General features: G+C 27.8%; 1 pseudogene; it reads left to right on the top strand.

The window, feature by feature from the left end:
* The window catches only part of LOC112685655, a 6,680-nt pseudogene extending 3,419 nt beyond the window's left edge, over positions 1-3,261 (top strand).
* Positions 3,262-22,060: the final 18,799 nt, after the last annotated feature.

The following is a 22,060-nucleotide window of genomic DNA, read 5'->3' as shown; positions in this document are numbered from 1 at the left end:
TATTATGTTATATAATAAATAATAATAAGAACCGCGATTGGTGCATGTAAATTAATTTACCTTAATATTAAATTACCTTTGACTATTAGAGCCAATAAAAATATAATAGTAATGCATAATACTTTACGGCGATCGGAAATTGTAACAAAAAAAACTACGTGTATAATAAAAATCACAACGAATATGACAATAAAACACACACATTGGTATTTTCGATTACATAGCTCATGGTGACGACGAAAACGATGAAAATATATTAAAATTAATTAAAATTACGATGCATATGTAAGAAGTCGTGGTATCAGCTAAAACCGATTTAGACGCCCACCTTTAAAACAGTCAGTCCGGTACTATCCGTCATATCTAACTGGACACCAAAAATTAATTATCGCTAACGCTAACAAGTTGTATATAATACTTCATTTAGTTCATTTTCTGGTGTTTATACTATATTAAAATAAATTAATTTAATTCCATTTTCTTTTATTATTCGGTTTCTTGTTATAACTACATCGTTTTCTTATACATCAATATGAGTATACATATTTTTTTTTTTTTTTTTTTTATCACAGGACCCATTCGAAATAATAGTTTGATTCAAACGACAACGACACATCTGTTTTATAGTACCTTAAATAAAGTTTTATTCAAGTTTTATTACATGTACCCTATATTTTAGTACACTGTCGAGGATTGAATTAACGGAAAAGGACGTTCTCTGAGATTTTACTATTTATTTAATTTATATATTCTACTAAATAGCTTTTTAATGTTTTTTAAGAACTAATGAAATTACTGGACTCACACAGTTTATCTCAACATTTTAAATGTCAATTATAAATAAATATATAAGTTTCAGTTAACATAAAAATAAAAGAATTCAACTTTTGCCGTATGAAAATCAATATTCAATAAAAAATAATATAATAAATAATAAAAGCACTTGTAAATTGTAATTATAATTTTTTGATTATTTAAGTAAATAAATATAAGAAGGCACATATTAAGGTAATATTATGTCGTATATTTCGTTTTTAATATTTTTTTTATACATATATTGGTATACCTGTATATATAGTTTCTATTCAATTTTTCATTAAACTTTATTCACTTTATCTATTTTGTTCTCATGCTTATATAGAACTCATAGCACAATCCTTAAGAAACTGTATCCTTCTCAGCTGTCGCACACATAACACTAGAAACGATTGTTTCAACCCGAGCGTAAACGTTACTTTTATCATTTTCGTTATACCTTTTACCCTCATCACACGTACGTACGCGTATGTTCTAAATTTTGCCACATCACGAGATGACTTTAATATACGACTTGTGTTTTTATTGAAATCATTACGACTGTAACAAGGGTGTAAGAATGACGACCGGACCCTGAATATCATTAACATAACACCGTTGTAAGCAAACGGGTGCAGTATTTCTCGTTTATCTTATTTTCTAATTAGTATTCCTTGATGTATACATACATGTAGATATAAGCATACACAAATATAGACGTGGACTATCTCTATGTTGGTTATTTCTTCTTTTGATTTGTGTTTAATATGTACAGAGTAATTTTTTAAATATGCCCGATCTTAATATTTAAATTATGCATTTTTTCTAATCCTATTTTTGGAAAATTAACGTGTACTAATTTCTATTACTAAAAACTATTTTCCAGTGTATATATTTTTATTTACCTTAAAGAAAATCTTAAGCAGTATCGACATTAATTTTTCGAATGGGAACACTAATTTTTGAACGCAGGTATTCATATTTAGTTAATTTCTTCGGAATTTTCATTGTGACATATTACAGTCAATGTTTAAATAGGTATTCTTGGAATCATTCAATACTACGTATGCAAATTACAATGATAGCAATATCGAATAAAAGTTCTTCATAATAACGTATGACTGATTCCGAAAGTGCTGGTTCAAATGTTGTCCAAGTTATGGGTAAAATTCCGAAAAATTTAATTGAACAATAATTTATGTAAAAAAAAAAAAAACATAAAATTGGAATTTGAAGTAACGTGCATAATTTAAGCATAAATATATGTATCTATGACTTGTATACACGTGCGTTATTGACTTTTAGAACAAAACAAAGATGTGCCACCAACGCTGTAGTATATTGTGATAAATCAAGCAATACTAGAAAACGATAGTGTACGTACGGGAATCGTCATCGTTCGGCGGGTGTGCGCGTTCGGGGCCATGTCTTGGTGGTGGTTGCGGTGGTGGTTGCAAGGGTGGCGGTCGCAAATATTGTCATCGTTGTAATATTGGGCGTGGTCATGTGCGCAATATAAAAGCCATCTATTCCGGTTTATTAACCGCCCGGCGAATTCACCGATCCGGCACGACCGGAACACGCAGATCCCCGTTGGCGATTTGCCCGCGCACGCTATTATTATTATCGTCGTCACGCAGACGTATCTTATAGCTCGCCGCCTTCTTGTGCAAAGAGATGCGTGTGGACACGTGAACGCGTGTGTGCGCGTATTGTTTTGGCCCCCGTTTTGTATAATCACTAGACCTATGAACGTTTGTCATACGACGTCGGTAACGGTGACGACACCCGATACCACCGGTCTATTTCAAAAATCGACCACTGATACGGGTACTTCGTAACTTACCGCGGTGCTTACGACGGTTTTTTTTCCAAGTTTGTTCCGGTATAGCGGTGATTGTTTGCCAAGGCTTACGAGTGGACCGCAGTATAATCCTGCTCGACTACACAAATTTACCTGCCGGATATTGTTCCGAGAGTAATATTTTTCTATTGCGGGCAGTAAAATTTCACCTGTGCATATCGGGGTAGATATTGTTATTGAATATTAACCGTCGGTAAAATTCAACTTGATAATATTTACCTTCCGGGAGGAAGTAGAGAGGTGGGCTAAAATTTCACGAGGAAAAAATAAACCGAGATGGGGTGAAATTTCACAGGGCTAAACAATCCCGGTTACATGGGTCGAAAAGGAAACGTTGCGCGCACGGCGTGGCGTGTTGTACCGAAACGGTAATGATTATTCACCGTGCGGAAGCCGCTTATTTTTCAACCAAGTATTTATTTCTGCAAATGTTATACTCTCATCATTATGGTATTTTATTTTATTTCTTCAAATTATTCACATAATTTTCGTAATCGATCATCGTTATATATTTTATAGGTTCTACTGAATATTGGTATACGGATTATGACGCGTGTTATACTCTGCTATTCCAACAAAATTCTGATTTCGCATATTTCTAAACATCGATATATTACATCATGCACGCGCATTCGAAAATATTTCTTAAAACTTTTCCATAATTATTTTTTATGGATGAGTCATATTTTAATTTAAAAACTGATCAATTAATCGTTATTTACACTCTATAAAATGATAATAAAATAAATGTTGTATTATATTCATATGTGCTATAGCAAATTAAAATCGAAAAATTAAGATTTTGTAAAGTATCTATTCTAACCAAAGTTATAAACATTGAAATAATATGTTCGCTTTTTTCGTTTATATGATAGTATCTCTGACTAATTTCTAAAGTTTTATGCAGACATCTTTATTGGTGTATACTAAATTATATTTTCAGTTTATTGAACTTTTTATCATAAATAGAAAGATGATTTTTTTGATATTTTTGAAGTGCAAAATATGTTATTTATATGTGCTAATAAAATTTCAAAATATTTTCTTAGTATTCTATTGAAAATCGCTACAATGTACTCAAATATGGTTAGGAATAAAAATATTCCGTATCCTTTTAAATATTTTTTAGTTAATTATCATATGATAATTAATTAAAAAATACGTGTTTTTATATGTTTTTATTTTATATAATCTATATATAAATCGTTATATAGATAAATATTTGTACTCAGTGGTACAACAATCAAGGTGGATGTCGATGTTTTTGGTGAAGGCCTCAATATTTAAAAAGGGGTTTATGTTGCACATTCTGTATTATTATTTGAACTTAAACATGTACTAAATATTGCAAGAACATATATTAAATATACCAAAATTCTAGTTAGACCTCTGTTTGTACTTGCTTATATTATAAAAGCAATTTTAAATATAAAAGTTTAATAAACCATTTAAAGTACAATTTCACAAACTATTTTAAGTAACCGTATTAATTATTTACCTCCATTTACTTTTTAACTTATTTGGCATGAAAAAAATGTTAATATTAATTTTAGTTTAGTTTAATATTAATATTAATTTATTAAAATGTTTGGCTTGTAAATGAATACATTTTAATGTTCAAAATATACAGAGTACAGATTTATGCTTATGTTTTCATTTTTCATACATCTACTTGTATAATTAAACTGTAAAATTAAATTATCAGACATTTTTTATTTTTATGATTTTATTGATATTTGATAAGTATTCCTACATTAATCATAGTGTTATAATAAATTTTTTTTAAGTTAGATAATATTTAAAACGTTTTTCATACAGTTAAATCTGTGTTTGCTCTACGCTTAATATAATTTAGAACAAATAAATCTAATGTGGTAAATAGTTCATAATATTACATATTATTATGAGTTTAATCATTTTAACTATTATGTAAAATGTATCATATAGTAGTATTATTCTGATTTTCTGAGGACATAATACTTCTATGAAATTCATGCGTACCCAAAATATATACTCGAAGAGAGTAATTAATTGCTTCCATGAGTAAACACAGAGGTTTATTTAATGTGTGCTCTTGAAACTTTTAAAAGCATAGTTTTTGCTGTGTTCTTGATTTTATAAAACTGCATACACATGAATCTTTTTGTTTTAATATCTCTTTTTTTTTTTTTTTTTTTTTATTTAATTACTATTTTTATTTTTTTTATTTAAAAATTTAATTTTTCGTTTTTATTGATAGTAAATCGCCGAAGTAAGTTCATAACCTGTTTTGAAAGACTAAGTATAATAATTCATAGTTCACCAAATTTTAACTTGTAGTTTTACATCAAATTATGTTTAAATTTATTATACTCCTTCAATTACATAACCATATTCTTACTGAAGACAATTTCAAACTATGTAAAAAAAATATACATAAATTAACATATGACCAAAAGAGTTGAGTTGTTCATTTAACTTTAATTCTAGTATAATATAAATCTGAAATAATAGAAAAAAATAATAATGATTCATGTAATTAGATAGTAACTGTGGTAAATAAGCATAATTCACAAGTTAATCGATAGGTATATTATTATTATTATAATTATTGACACTTCGTTATTGTCAGAATTGTTTTTCACTTGTGTTTTAGTTAAGCAGAATACACAGGATTCATTTTTCACATTCGGTGGCTTCGTAGCAAGTGGATATATAATAACGGCGAGAAATTTTGTGAGAGAAATGAGTTTAATTAATAATGCCCTTGTGTGTAATGATAAAAGAAATAATTTATGTCTCTGTTATAATAATATACGTGTGGTGGTAGTGGGATTTGTCCGGGTGTAAGGGGTCGTCGTCATGATTACATCCTGCCAATGATGGGTTGGAGCGAACGGGGAGGACAGAGTAGAGACACCGCGAAAGCCCCCAGACCAGAGGAAAGGTGATGATGAAAAAGAGCCTGGATTAATAAGCCTCACGGAGGAGAAGTTTTGATTTATTATTATGCCACCAGACGGCCAGAAAACATGGGGTAGCGCTTTGACGGGGTTGGTTTGGCCCAAAGATTAGTATATCCTGTTAATTTTTTTTTTTTCATATTGCTTACGTTGTTATTTCATACCTAACAATAAGTGTATTATAATTTTATATACTCCTAGGTATACTACTAGGTATGTAAATATGTATGTCTAAAGTAAAAACGGATTTTAATATTATTAATTTGGTAGATTAACACAAAGATGACTATGGTTAGGTTAATAACTATGGTTTTCATGAATTTTTATTCAAATACATGAACTTACCTATATAAAGTATCATAAAATGGTTGAAGAAATAACATTTCAATTTAATACTGTTTAGAAAATACTTCCTCTAATGATTTTTAATAGTTTTTTTTTTTGTGTTCTGTATCCTACTGATATTTCTATCAAATGTTATTTTTTAATTATTAGGCAAGAAAACATGTTGAACGTTGTTATAATATACTATTCCTACACCGTTTTGAAATAAATATGGTAATACATAATATATTTTCTTGAGAAATATACGAGTATCAAGCTGGCAATGTTATTTTAATATACTCGATGGTTGTATAACAGTAAATAATAGTAGTACTAGTAAAAAATACTTCAATTTTACGTTGAAAATTGAAAATTGATTTGAAGCAATTTTTAGATAGAAAAATAAAAATTTTATCACATTGTTCAAAATCATATTAATGTAATATCTCTGAAATGTTAGATGGTTAAATTTAATATTATATTAATATTATCATAAAAAAGATATAGCATTTATTATTAAGTTCTATATAATACGAAAAATAATAATATAATTTATAAACATACGTTTTTCATAGTTACGATTTTCATTAAGTGATCAATTGCCAACTGATTCTAATTAAAGACAATTTAAAATATGAAACACTAAGCAAGATATGGATATTTCCATGAATTTAGGTTTTGTGTTATATGTATTATATTTTTATTATTTGTATACATTTGGAAGCAATTCTAAGTATGTAATTCTGAACTTAAAAAAAAAATTTTTGATTTACGGCCATTGTAATTATACATGCATTCTATATATCCTTTGTACATATAAAGAATACCTAATCGAATACTATAGTAAAGCAAAATTAAGTACCTTCTATAAATTCAAATATTCAAGAAATTCTGTACAAATCAGGATTCGAATATTTCTGCTGTTGTTTTAGAAGTTTATTTTAGATATATTTTAGAAATAGTTTATTCCTCTGATTTAAAGAATTGTGTATGTTTTTATTCAGAGTTTGTTATGTTTGAATATTTTTGTTATATTCGATTTCTTAAATCTGAAAAATGGGTTTTAAAAGTCAGAGAAGATATATGTAATAGAAACACAATTTTAAACATTTGCTATACGCATGGTGTACTGGAAGTGGTCGGTCGAAATAATGATAACAATTTTGAAAATAAATATTTGAAATAAGATGTAACTATAAATCATTAAGACTTTAAATTGATAAATTTTTATAGTAACATATTTTGACGTAGACTTATCCCAGCTCACTACAGTTAGGCGAATTCGTATAATCTTGAGGTTTTTAATGTCCACAGGAATAATCTTATGACATTACACACATAAATCAATTAAACGCTACGACTTATTGAAGTCTGCAGGATACGAGGATACATATTACTTATCTATATTTATCGTACATAGGACAAATGCAGTGTTTGGAAAGCACGTCGTTCTTGGATGCGTGTTTAAATATTCCCGTTAATATTTTGTGAATGACAGACGAACGTCGCATTTTTTAGATAGAACGTGAACGATGTTTATAATTTGATTGAATTTGATCGAATTTTGGGGCGTTCAAATTTATTTACCATTTAAAAAACGTATGTATAAATGTTGAATATTGATTATAATACGTTTAAGTATAGATTCTAAACATAAACTTGAATATATCTAATACATTTTGTAAAGGTTCCTTTTGTACAGAATGCAGGTTGGTGATTTATAAATATAAGATAAAAAAATTAAAAGAATGCGTTCATACGAATATATTCATGAGACTTAAAAAATTTTTAAGTTAACATTCTGAGTACTAGAAAAACGAAGTAACCGCTCATTATGTTGAAGGTATATACTGAAGGTTGTCACACACTAAATTGGAACGGAACGGAATCGAATTCCTACCATCGGAACGTGTTGGAACGAAAACGAACTTTGTCCGCACATTGCGTTGGAACAAATCGGAACTCCGCGTCCCAAGGCAATATAAACTTTTCACATTTCGCTCTAGTCGCTTGTGTTGGACGTATACCTAATGCATTCGTTAATATTGATCATGAGCCTTGTACATTATGATTTATGACTTATTGTAAACTGTTATCATCGGATAATACGAGAAGTCCAAATAATTTTTATTTACACTTAATAATTGGCTTTTTAAATTATAAAATAAAAATTAAATATAAATAATGTTTGGTGCTTATATTATATATCTTATATTTAAACGTATTACAATTTTCAAATATATTATATGTTTATTAATAATCACTCATCTGGTTCTTTCAAGTTGTCTGCTATTACTTCTCAAGTATTGTTTTTCATTATAGAGAAATTATAATATTTATAGCCTACCTATGTAGTATAAATAAAGGTATGTTTGGACCTCACTTATAACTTTTTCGTCCAATATTTTAAAAATTTAATTGAAAAACCAAATAAACTAACATAGTAGAAACTAAGTAACTCAGTAACAAAAATGAGATAGTGCCTAGTAAGTGTATTTTATGTGTTAATACTCATGCACTTACATTCGGAATGTTTCGAAATCCATCAAAATATTGTCGACAAGCATTTCTGTTCCATTTCGATCCAATCTGATCCAATGTGCGGGACCTCATTTAAAATTATGTTTATTAATTTTTTTCGTTTCGATCCAGAGTGCGGCAACTTAAATATTACGAAAAGCTAAACTTCGGAAGAAGAAATATGTCTGCCTGTCATATGGTCGAGTTGATTTTCGGGCAGTTTTAATATCGAATTCTTTTGAAAAGTATAAAGAAGATGAGAGAAACATTGGTGTACGAATAAAGCCGCAAGGGTTAGTCCATACTACATATAAAATATATATATATATGTTTTACAGTCGATTGGGTTTTACAGCTAATCCTTATAATGCCGGTCGAACGAGCTCGAATACTAGCCAGGTTTTTTTTTGATTCCTTCCTCTCAGTCTCGCTCTATTTTTCCTGGAAAGAAGCCCACACGTGCATTTTTATACCAGATCGGTTGATCAACATCTTATAGCATATGGGTTTTTGGTTGCGTTTGATTTGCGTATGCAAAATGGTTCAATGGAATTTAAATACGTTGGTGGAAGTTGTTATGTTAGATATGTTTATCTACGTATACATATATATGCGTGTTTTCCACTGGAGACAAAGAGATTACGTTTTGATTTTGAATTTTAAATTGAAACAAAATATGTGTAGCCTTATAATGAAATTAAATATGTTATCGAAAGTTAGAATTGTAAAACAAATAAATATATTTTTTAAAGTATAAGAAACTTTCTTGTGGTTTATTTATTTTATATAAGAACATGTTTTTCAAAAGAGTTGTTGCTTACTAAAATTCTAAGTCATTATTAAAAACATGTTTTTACCTGAAATTACTTAAGAGTTGTATCTCATAGTTTATTTCATTTAAATAAACACATAAGAAATACAATTTAAAAGTAATAAAATATCTAAAATATCTAATTACTTATTTAACGCTGAAGTAAACATTTCACATAAATATTGAATATTAGAAATATTTAGTAAAGTCATTTTATGAATTTCCAAACAGTTTTCTTAGTTATTGCGAAAACCCCACGAAAAGTTACACAAATACAACAAAATGTATACATACCAGTTTTCGAAAAAGTCAAATTTTTGTTTTTATTACATCTCAAAAATATTACTATCATAGATATATTACATTTTTACGGAAAACTTATACCACTGTATGCTGTATATGGTATAATTTTCAAATGATTGTTTTTGAGCTACTTCTATACAAATTTGAACGTGTAAGTTTTTTCAGCTTATTTCGAAAATTTCAATAAAATAATTTTGGCAATCATGATAAGTTTTGAAAATGTTATGTAACATTTTTCATACATAGGCATTACTAGGTGTTACTAATAAAGGGAAATAAATCGAGTTTTTATAAAAAAAAAAAAAAAAAAAAAAACGTTTAAACATTACAATTTGACAAAATGATAAAATTACAAAAATCAGTTACATTATTATAGTCAACAATACATATATTTTTCAAACATTATATTTAAAGCTTAATAATTTAATACAAATTTTTCATATAGTTATTTTTAGTGTCAGAAAAAAGTCTGTGTATTTATACTCATTAATTTTTAGATGTCTTTTTTTCTGAAAATTAAAACATAAAATGTTCAAATGTTCAACCTATATTGTTTGAAATTGTTTATTCCACTATCTCACATTTTCAGAAACTGATTCATCCGTAAAATAAATAATTTATTTTAAAATATTAATCTGAGTTCTTGTAAAATAAATAAATCAATTAATGAAAGTTTATTTAAACACACAAACAAATTTAAAATACATTTTTACTATATGTGAAAATAATATTGTAATAATCTAAATGTTTATTAGTCAAGACAAAATAAAAGTTAACGTATTCATTTTTTACAAATATTTGTTTTTCTCTGGAACTTATAAAAGTAAAATAAAAAATAATTGTGACCATTTGAAAATGTAAAATTATAGTCTACAAAATGTTACCCATTAAAAATATCACATCTTGTTTATATCCTTTTAATCATTTTAAGTACTGTATTTATCTTTGCAATTATACCTTGATCATAATTCGGTCATGAGGATTAACTAAAATATAAAGATATATGTGTTGAACTATTCGTAATATATATAATAAATAATAATAATAATGTAAAATAAATATGTATACATGTATCGGACCTAAACGAGGGTTATGAAGTATATTTATATAAATAATAATAATAATATAAATAATGATAGTATATTCCATACACAGTTACAAATTTAATAATTTTTTTAATGAATAATACAAAATGGTGGCTGACAGCCGACCACGAAAACATCAGCTGTTGAATATTGTGGACTCAATGATGAGAGTAATGAGTACAATAATAATTTGATAATACAACATTATAATAATTTGACAACAATTCAATAGAAAGTATACATAAATAACATATACACACACACATACATACACTTATATATATATATATAACTTAACAAAAAAAAAGAAATGTGCCGGGATTGAGTGTATTTTTTTTGATATCGTTAGTAGAGTGTTCTGGTGAAGAGCTTTCTAATCGCAATTATAACTTAAATCATGCACGGACAAATAATATCGGTGATTATATACTATAACGTTCTAAATCAAATCTGTATTCAGCATATTGCATAAAACGTTAAACATAAATAAAATATTAATTTACACCTCCGAATTTCAATTTTAATCAAATGCAACAGAGCAAATTTGATAATATATCGACTATTCGCAAACTAATATTATAATAAAGATATCATATAAAATATGAGTCTTATACATTTTGACGAATTCAAACTTGATACAAAGATATATTTCACCAAAATACAATTATGTTTTATATACGGTACGTATAACATGGTTTGTATTACGTTATTTACCTATATTTCATTTGAAATGGTTGGGTTAAGATATCTTGAAAATCTTGTTTATGAACGTTTCGTCTTTTAAGTTAGCAATATTATTTGCTCAAGTTAAAACACAGAGAATGAACCTACTAAAAGTGTACACTTAGTTGTATTTGTGGCAGTGTCACCCATGGGTTTCACACTTGACACGTCGACCTTCAATCCCGATCACCATGCATTATCCTCTTGAAGCATATTATTGTCACCTAGAAACATTCTGTATGGGCACGTATCGCAGGGACAGTGGTATTTTTCGTAGGCAAGTCGATTGAGACGTCAAAACGGTGAATTATTTTGCAATAGAGGGTCTGTGAAAGGAATAAAAGAATATTCCATTTATCAAGACATTTTCATCACACACCCGTCGTGTGACGGCCCGTGCACAGTTACCCGATGAGGAGGACAAGTTACATAAGAGTAGGTTTTACTGCGGAGCGAGGAGAGTCTCAGTTTAAATAGAGCACTAGATCATATCCGAGAACGAGCTTTGAACATTATATTATATGGTAACCACAGTAACACACACACACACACACACACACATATATATATATATATATACACTCCAGTATACATATATTGAGAAGGGAAGGAGGAGAGAAGAAAAGAAAGATACACGTCCATTACTCGCTGTCAACTCTGTTAGTCTGGAATTGCTTCGCACACACAACCAGTGCGAGTTTCTGCCACCGGAATGTACATGTATAATACAACGTGTAAGTGTGTGTATATGTATGTGTTTTTGTGTGTGTGTATGCGTGGGCCTGTAATAACTTTTAACTAGAAAAAATTGATGAAGTTAAATATAAGTCTACGCACGTATAAAATTCGCTTTGTACACAACTGTCCTATTTTTCGATTGGCTTCATAAAAAATAAACAAATTTACCTTGGCATTTCTGTTAGTGAATGAAAAATGCATACAATGAGCATATTCATAGTTCAAAAAACAAATGTCCACTATTGGTAAATGTGTAGTGTGTAAAATGTAAATGTAAATGAGTAAAAGTTAAGAGGTTTTTGAGAGATATTGCTAACTTATGTAACCTGTTCCAGGTGTTGATACTTCTTTGTATATATTGTTTTTTTTCAATTTAAAAATTATAAAAATCATTTTTGATTAGTACAAATATTAAATATTTTCTAAATTTAACAAGCAAAAAGATATTTTAAAAATGTCTATGTTCTAATCGTGAAGAGATATGAAGATCAAATTTGGTAAGTAACCGAAATCACCACGAAAAGAATCATTCAGTTAAAACAATTACGATATATGCTACAAACATATGTTAACCATGCGTTTTAAGAAATAATAACAATTATTTTTACGTTTTTTAAAATTTAAGCAATATTTTGAACCATGACTTAGAATATATAATTTATAACAAGTAAAATTACGCATTAAATTTATATATAAGCATAATATACGTAAATATACGTTCTTTGTTATTAGTAGGGCTCGGATGTTGTTGCTTTTGCAACTTTTTTTCCATTGCTTGGATTTGTTGCTAAATTAAATGTTTTTAAATTCATCTCATGCGAGTACAAATTTACATCTAAAAGTTTTTAGTGCAACTTTTTGCAATTTTGGTCATTTTTCAATTTGATTGCAATTTTGACCATTTTTTTCTATTTGAATACAATTTTGTTGATTTTTCTCATTTATTGTACATTTTTATATACTTTTAATTTATGAATAACATAATTAAATTTTTTTTTTAAAGGTAAGAGGTATGTTAAAATATATAGTGCAGGTTATTTTGGGATTTAAGTAGATGGGCGCTTGTAAATTGCGCCTATATTAAATAGGTAGTAAAAATACTATGGTAAATTGCGCCCATAGTATTTACTATCTAAGTAACCTCAAATTTATAATTTTATGGATAAAATATTAGAGTTACAATCTGAAATTTATATAAAATATAATAGCATAAATGAACATTGTAGGTTCATACATTTCATACATTTCATTTGTTCCTATATTTCAATAAATCAAATCAAAAAAAAAAATTCAAAAAATGGAAAAAATTATTCAACAATACAATGAAAACACTATTACGAGAGTTGAATATGTGAAGATGATGTCTCATTACTATGCAGATAACTTATAAACTTATAACTGTATTTTTTATTATTAATATTTTTAACCTTATAAAACATATTTAAAAAACTGTAGTTAATACTATAATATTTAAAAAAAAAATAAAAATAATTTTCCTATTTTTATTAATTTATTTATTTGTTTCAAGTAAACCAAAAAAAACTTTTTTGGAGGACAGTGATAATCACCTCATTGTGGTGTCTGGGTAATGCTAAATGACTATCATAAAAATAATATTTCTATTGTGCGTAATTTACTATACAGAAATTTGTACCTGAAAAATACTGGGCGCAATATACTACACAAAAATTTATATCTGTAAAATACCAGGCGCAATTTACTACACAAAAAATTGTACCTGAAAAATACCGGGCGCAATTTACAATTGTTTCCCTTCATTGGGCGCGATTTACGTTTGCCCAGGTAGACTGCCGTGACCGATCGGAAATGAGATAATGCCGCGGTTATTATTAATACCCTTATTATTTTTCAGAAACTAATCTAAAAATATTGGGGTAAATATGACGGTATATCGAGACTTTTAGAGTGTACTATGGTAGTTTTAAGTTTATTATATAATTTTACTTAAGTCTTCACTTCTTCAGTGTTCAGTCGTTTAGTGTCATCGCATGTTTCGTCGTATTATACATTTGTGCCTTATTATTTCTCATTGATAGGCTTAGGGACTTATAGCTCTAAAAAATACACAAATATGCATGCAAATATGCTACTAAAATCATTAAAATATGCATTATAATATGCATTAAAAAAAAAAAAAAAAAAGACCAGATAGTACACAAAATAAAACGTTTCCATCGGATTTGAATATATTTTTAAACTCTGAAACAAAACTTTGTAGTCGACTACTCGTAAACTGTTGTACTTTCGGCATAACACAATGTATACAAATTATCGCGTACGACGTTTTACGTATGATTCGACGTTGTGTGGTTGAGAGACGCAAAAACAACGAGGGATAATCAACTGAACTGAACACTTAACAAATAATCTATAATTCTATATCGACTATTATTATTATTATTACTATTATTATCTTTATCGACATCCGGTCAATATCCAGCGGGTTATACGGTCGATACGGGTTTATAGTATTATTTATACTTACATAAAAATTATAACGAGATATGAGAGGTAATTTGCAGATAGCTATTACTGGAAGTATTAAGTCCTCTTAGTAAATTTTTTTTTTCGATCGGTTGAAATATGTATTGGTATATAGTTATATGTATCTATAGTTTTTAATTTTAAATAATAAAATTTGAAAAATTTGTCAAAATATGCAAAATAAGCATAATAATGTTAAAATAAGCATTCTCCTACAAAATCTACCAAATATGAAAAATATGCTCATTCAAATTTTAGATCTGATATCATGGCATCGAAAAACGAATTTATTTCGCACTCTGCTGTATTTAACAATAATTAAAAAAAGTATGCAAATGCTAGAAGTCCCTAAGCCTACTCATTGACGTCAAAAATGCCGAAAATTAAGCAATCAGTGTCTAGTGCAGAGGTTCCCAAACTTCTTATAGTAGGACCCATTTTGGAAATTATTTTAATTTTGATGACCCACAATAATATCAATGATTTTTTTTTTTTTTTGCTGTTTCATAATTTTAAATTGAAGAAAAGTATTATATTTTTATAAAAAGAAGTGTATATTATGTAATTTAATTAGTAAGTATATAATTTTAATGTGAAGGATGTAATTGTTTCTTATTTTTTATAACTGCATTGATATCTATTTTTTTATTTTGATCGGAAAGAACTTGTTGTAAACTTATCATCAATTAATTTTCTTGTTTTAACCGTTGACACAGATATTATCTCTGTTTCTTCAGTTTTCGTAGAACTTTGAGTCATCGACTTTTTATTTAACCATTTATCCATTGTAATTGTACAACATTTTTTGAAAAATTTTAAAATTTAAGCTGCGTGCTTGTATTGTATTCAATATACCGGGTGTTACTGAAAATAATCAATTTATTTAAACGTCATACAGGTACTAATTTGTTTTAAATATATTGTTATATTTTCAATAATTATTAATCTGATTGCTTCGTGTTGATACAGTCGAGCATAGGCATATAAATAAATATTATTATGTCTAAGTCGCAGTAAATTTGTAATTGTCAAGAACCTGTATAACAGTTTACGATAAAACTAACTAAATAATTAAATTCAACCAAAAGTAATAGAAACACATGAAAATTATAACGCGACCCACTAAAAATATTATTGCGATCCACTTTTGGGTCGTGACTCACAGTTTGGGAACCTCTGGTGTAGTGTGTTATTGAAATACGTCAATGAGTTAGGGAAAAATGTATTTTCGAGTGATGGGTTAGCTCTTTTTTGCAAGTTATGTGATGTTCGAGTATCTGCAGATCGAAGATATATAGTTACACATCATTTAAAAACTGATAAATACAGTCGCGCCATACTAAAATCGCCACCAAAACGCTACAACCTCAAAAGTACAATAACAATTTATATTGTGTTCAAAAAAATCTATATTTTCCAAAGATCTTTGCTAAACATTATTATCTGCTAATATTTATTTAAAAAAAGTTAACAACAAGGATTTCCGTTTGTTTCTGGAAAAATATACAAAAAAAAAGAAATTTCTGACGAAAGCACTTTACGAAAAAGTTACGTAAATGATATTTACGTAGAAACTATGAACAAAATTATATCTAATATTGCTGGATACAAAATATGGGTTTCGGTGAATGAAACCACCCATGTTCAAGATAGATATATCGCCAATATTATTATTGGAACATTAGAAATAGACAAACCGGGACAAGTTTACCTATTAAACTCGGAGGTGCTTGAGAAAACAAATGATTCGACCATCACTAAAATCTTTGACCGATCGATGATTCTTCTTTGGCCTGATGGTATACGCCATGATGACGTAATGCTATTTTTCAGTGATACAACATCGTACATGATCAAAGCAGGAAAATCAATTGCAGTGCTTTATTCTAATATGGTGTACATAGAGTTGCTGAGGAAATAAGAGGACGATTTTCAAATGTTGACAAATTGATTGCCAAGGTAAAACAAATATTTTAAAATATCCAGCCCGTGTACAATTTTTCAAAAAAAAAAGCTCCGACCTAACCTTCCCAGCCTATTAAAACTCGTTGGGGTACATGGGTAAAAGTAGTCTCATATTACTGTGAATATTTTAAAGAAATAAAAAATATCATATTAGAGCTCAATCTATATGATGCAATTTTAATAAAAGAAACTCAAAAAATATTAGATGATCTATTGTTAGAATCAAATTTAGTTTTTATTCAAGCAAATTATGGATATTTACCAGACACCATAGAAAAATTAGAAATTCAAGGACTTCCTTTGGCTACAAGCATTGACATTTTTAGAAACGTTTATGATAAATTAAGTTCAGTGTCAGGAATAACAGGCAAGTTAATTAATGACAAGTTTAAAAACGTTCTTGACAAAAATAAGGGATTTGAAGTTTTACAAGAAGTATTGAAACATATTATCAGGCGACGAAATTGTGGCAAATAAACTGCCAGAAGATTTATCCATTTAAGAATCGATATATTTTAAATGTGCACTTATAAACTCTGTCAAGATGGAGCGTAGTTTTTCCATATACAAGAACTTATTGTCTTCAAATAGGAGATCTTTAGAATTTGAGAACTTGAAGAAATCCTTTATCGTACAGTGAAATCATTTTTGAAGGTACCCAAATTTTTATTATGTAATAAAATTAATTATTTTTAAATTTTATAAAATTGCTTTCAGGTTCCTGAAAAACCGAACAAAACCAGTTTGATTTATAGGTTTGTTATATTTTATTTTAAATAGTATCCATTTTAAATTAAATAAATAAGGCTATAATCATACTACAAAATTCGTAATTATTAAGAGTAAAATTTTATAAGTGTATGACTAAAAACCATTAATAAAAACAAATTTTAAGCGCAATTTTTATGTGCAATTTTGGGTATTTTTTACTGCAATAATGCAATCAATTTTCAACGTTTTTTAGTAAAATAAATTTCGAGCCCTAGTTATTAGTATTAAAATGATTATTAATTTTCAAAATTTAAAAGAATTATAAAATGATGTATTAATTACTATGTTGTGTCATCTGGTAACCTATATAATGCTTTGTTTAATAAAGTTGTTATAATTTATACAATATTATTATGGATATGCAAACAATACTGCAGAATACAATATATATATATATATATTATGTACAACCGTATGTATAAATATATATTTATATATTTTCAATATTTAACATATATGTATAATTTGTATTACATATTCAGTAATGTATATTATTTTTTTATGTAGCTATTCTTAGTCCCGTATTATTGAAATAGATGTACATACAAATTCATAGTATTATACTGATTATACAATTTATTTAGAGTCATGGTTCCAAATATGGCTTTTATTTTTCAATGAAATGCAAGAAACATTTTCCTACACCACATTAATTATAATAGTAATGACGTTTATCAAAGTGAGTGAATGTTAGTTTTTTCTTTTTTTGGTAGTTTGTGATAAAGTGTTGTTGTATATTATAATTTGGCTCACATGTAGCTAATGGACATTGGAAAGCTAGAAACCTCAGTTTGATAGCATAATATGAAAAGGCTTTATATCCAGCATAATCAGTTGAGGAAATAAATATAGGTAAATTTTATTAATATTTATATAGTCAGTTATAAAATTCAGTGATATAATTTTGTACTATGTGTGGATACTTTAAAAGCATTTATAAATGAAATAGATATGATCTGATTTCATAATGATAGTGTTACGTTATCGTTTAATAATTTGTTAATGTTTCAAAAGTTGTTTGATAGAATGTATGTATTTACAAACAATACGAGCACAATTGTAATAATAATAATAATAAATATGAATGATGCAATCACCCAGTGCTGTAATACGCGTTTAACCTATTATGTTCTTTGTAGTTTTTATCACATACGTGAAGTTGGCCTGCTCTTTTTCACGGATTAACTTGAGACCTGTACCAATATTTTGCGAGAATTTGTGAGTTCATTTTCAAAATTTGCGAGTAAGCCGTTTGCGAATAATAATTAAAAAACAGAAGGATGGGCCAACTTCACATAGTCCCTCTAGGTCGCCTTAGAATTTCAAAACTGATATCAAACGATGCGTCTTTATTTGCGAGAATTTGCGAGTTTACCCCTTACCCGCAAATTCCATTTTCCTACCGTTAAGTCAGCACACTTAACACACCCTAGAATTTCAATGGCCCGTTTTCAAAGAAAACAAAGTAATAATCGGTTGTAGATAAGATATTTTGTCACCACAGCTAGGGTTCCAAAAAAATCAGTTTTTTTAAAAAAAAAACATAAAATACGTTTTATTTGTTTAAAATAATGATTTTTATGTTTTAAAAGTTATTAATTGTTATTTTATTCGTAAGTTTTAAACATTATTTAAAACAGTTTTTTATTTTATTTAAAACTAGGTTTATAAAAATATTTTCCCTAAATAAGATTATTACTCTCAGTTTTTTATCCAGAGTACAGTACAGGCGAAATGTATTGTTTTTATAGTTATCTAATATTCAATCACTATACAACAGATTAGATTTAAAACAGTTTTGTATAAAAAGTATCGACTAATAGAAAATGATGATATGATGGTCAACTAAAAACTAATAATTATAAGTAAACCTAAATATTGATTAGTTGATAAGAAAACGGAAAATTTAAAAATGTTTGTATCCCCCATAAACCTTTTACTGAGTATAAGGTATCTCCAACATTTTTCTGACAATGTGATCTACTGTTAGTAAGTTACATACTTATGAAATTTTTGAAAATATGAAATACTTGTGTTTTAAAAGTCTATAAAAAAAACACGTGCTTAATGTTTATACATTAAATGTTTTAAATAAAAGGTCATATTTAAAACGTTTAAAACAAATTGTTTAAAACACTTTGAAATTCTGACCATATCTCAATATATATAGGTACCAATCAATGAAAATAGAAAATGTTGAATAGAAAAAAAAAATTAATGTTCATGGTAAATATTACAATGACCTCTATCGAGAACAAAATTAAAGTTACCGAATCTTCTTATATCACCGCTTATTTGTATATTCTAAAATCAATAGTAGTACATAAAAAAGTACAGGCTATATTACTTGTATAAAAATACAATTTCTATTGTACGAGTAAGACGCGGCGTGCCAGCTGTATTCAAGCCCTTCCATGTTACCCGCACTATATATAACAAGAAGAATTGTAACTGTAGTTCTTGAAAATATTTTCGTTAATAATTATTAATAGATACCACTAACATTTAATTGTAAAAATCATAAGATCTCTCGCTTCACCCAGAATCTTAAAAAGAAAGATAATTATTAATTTAAATTACTAAGATATATATTTTTTTTAAATTTTTTTTATGTCTTCAACAACTTGAATTATTAGTCTAAAATTACATAGTATTTTTCTTAAGAATAAATATATTATTTATATTACAGAGAATACTTGATATTTCTAATCAAATGAACCTATAAAATTTTAATTATAATATTGTGGTCGAATGAAAATTGATTTTATATATATACTATGATTTTTAATTAGCTCTAAAAAATTACCAAAAACCATTGTACCTACCTTTTATTTTACGTTTTTAATAAAATGTATACAATAAAATAATAATATCCTTTATTTATATAGATAATAAATTATTATACAAATATCAAGCTATTTTTAATATGTTTAAATGGTAATTTCACATTTTCCATTGTTATTGTACAATAAATTTACCTACTTAAACATTATGATTTACGACTTATGAGTATATAGCTTATGACTTATTACGGCTTACTTGCAAATTTTGAAAATTCACTCACAAATTTTTACAAATAACGACGCATCATTTGGCATCAGTTTTGAAATTCTAGGGCAACTTAGAAGGGCTACGTGCAGTTGACTCATCCTTCTGTTTTTTAATTATTATTTGCAAACGGCTTACTCGTAAATTCTCGCAAATAACTTGCAAAATATAGGTCTCAAGTTAATTCGCGAAAAAGGGTGGGAAAACTTCACGTACATGTTTTTATCACCAAAATAATCGTTTTTTTTTTTTAATATTAATTCAAATTAATATTAATACAAAACATATATAGTACATAACATTAGATTTTTATTTAAAACGGATTTTAAAATAATATTATTCAATTAGGTAGACCAATCATAGACGAACATGATGACTAATGGATCTCGTTTTATTATTAGGGGCTGATATGTTCTTATAGTAGACCGGTTTATTGAGCAGTGATGTAACTTGATTATTGGGGCGTCGTTCATAACCGCAAACTTTCAAAATCAGGTTGTCGTTCAAAACCGCACACTTTTATATCTTAATCCTTCATATTTCCGCCAAATTAAACTGTTCAATACCGCACACAAAGGTATAATATATCAATGTGTGCGGTATTGATATATTATATCAATAACGTATACATTTATTTAAAATAACATGAGTGCACTTTGAAACCGGGCGGGGTCACTCGCTCGCTGCGCTTGCTCGGACAGTTAAAAACGAAAATATCCCCCGCTTTACTATGCAACACTACGCCAAAGAGGTTACAGGATAAAAAAACTATTATGAGTGGGTATCATACGAAACGGAAACGTGAACCGTGCATGCAAAGTATGCAGTGAGAAAGAACTGTTAATCAAATGTGTGCAATGTATAATTATCGACCTTTCAAATTTCCCTTTTTAACAATAGAATAAATGTGTGCGGTATTGAACGATGTAAAATGTGCGGTTACGAACGGTAAATGTGTGGTTTTGATGACCGCCGGATTATTGAAACGCTCGTAATAAACAATCGTCATTGTGTAACAATCCCGTTCTAAATGATATTACTGTCGTAACCCTATCATTAACTGCTGAATTCACGATTCATTAAATGCATACACAATGAGATTAGCAATCGTTTTCGTTTTGCGTTTCAGTACGAGTGAGGCGAAAACGATGATTTCTCGTTTCATGTTTGATGAGACACGAATAATAATTCGAACAAAACTTGACTTAAAGAAGTCGAATATTAACAGTTACTCATCAGTTACTCGAAGCATATTACTCGAGGATAACAGTGGATATGGATCATAGTTTACTCATAAAAGTCGAGATTGATTGCGTTTGGAAAATGTATATGCACAATATTGTGGTTTGAAGTAAAATGTACCGCAATTTGTTAAACATAATTCACTACAAACGTTCAAGCATTTTGGCTTTCATAACATTTATCAGGTCATAATATTAACAAAATAAATGAAGCCGACATTTCGTCAATTATTTATACAATCATTATAAATTCTTATTCCGGTCATTTAAATTTTAAATAGTTACTCATAATTGATTAACTGTATTCGTTTGAAATGCACAATGAAATTTTTAGACCAGAATTTTTATTTGGTAAATTAAATTGAAAACATAAAATAGTTATTAATAATATAATTTATATATTATATATTATTATCTATATATAA

Source organism: Sipha flava, unplaced genomic scaffold, assembly GCF_003268045.1.
Source record: "Sipha flava isolate LNK unplaced genomic scaffold, YSA_version1 285_pilon_pilon, whole genome shotgun sequence".
NCBI classification, from domain to species: domain Eukaryota; kingdom Metazoa; phylum Arthropoda; class Insecta; order Hemiptera; family Aphididae; genus Sipha; species Sipha flava.
This window is presented reverse-complemented; position numbering and strand designations above follow the sequence as displayed.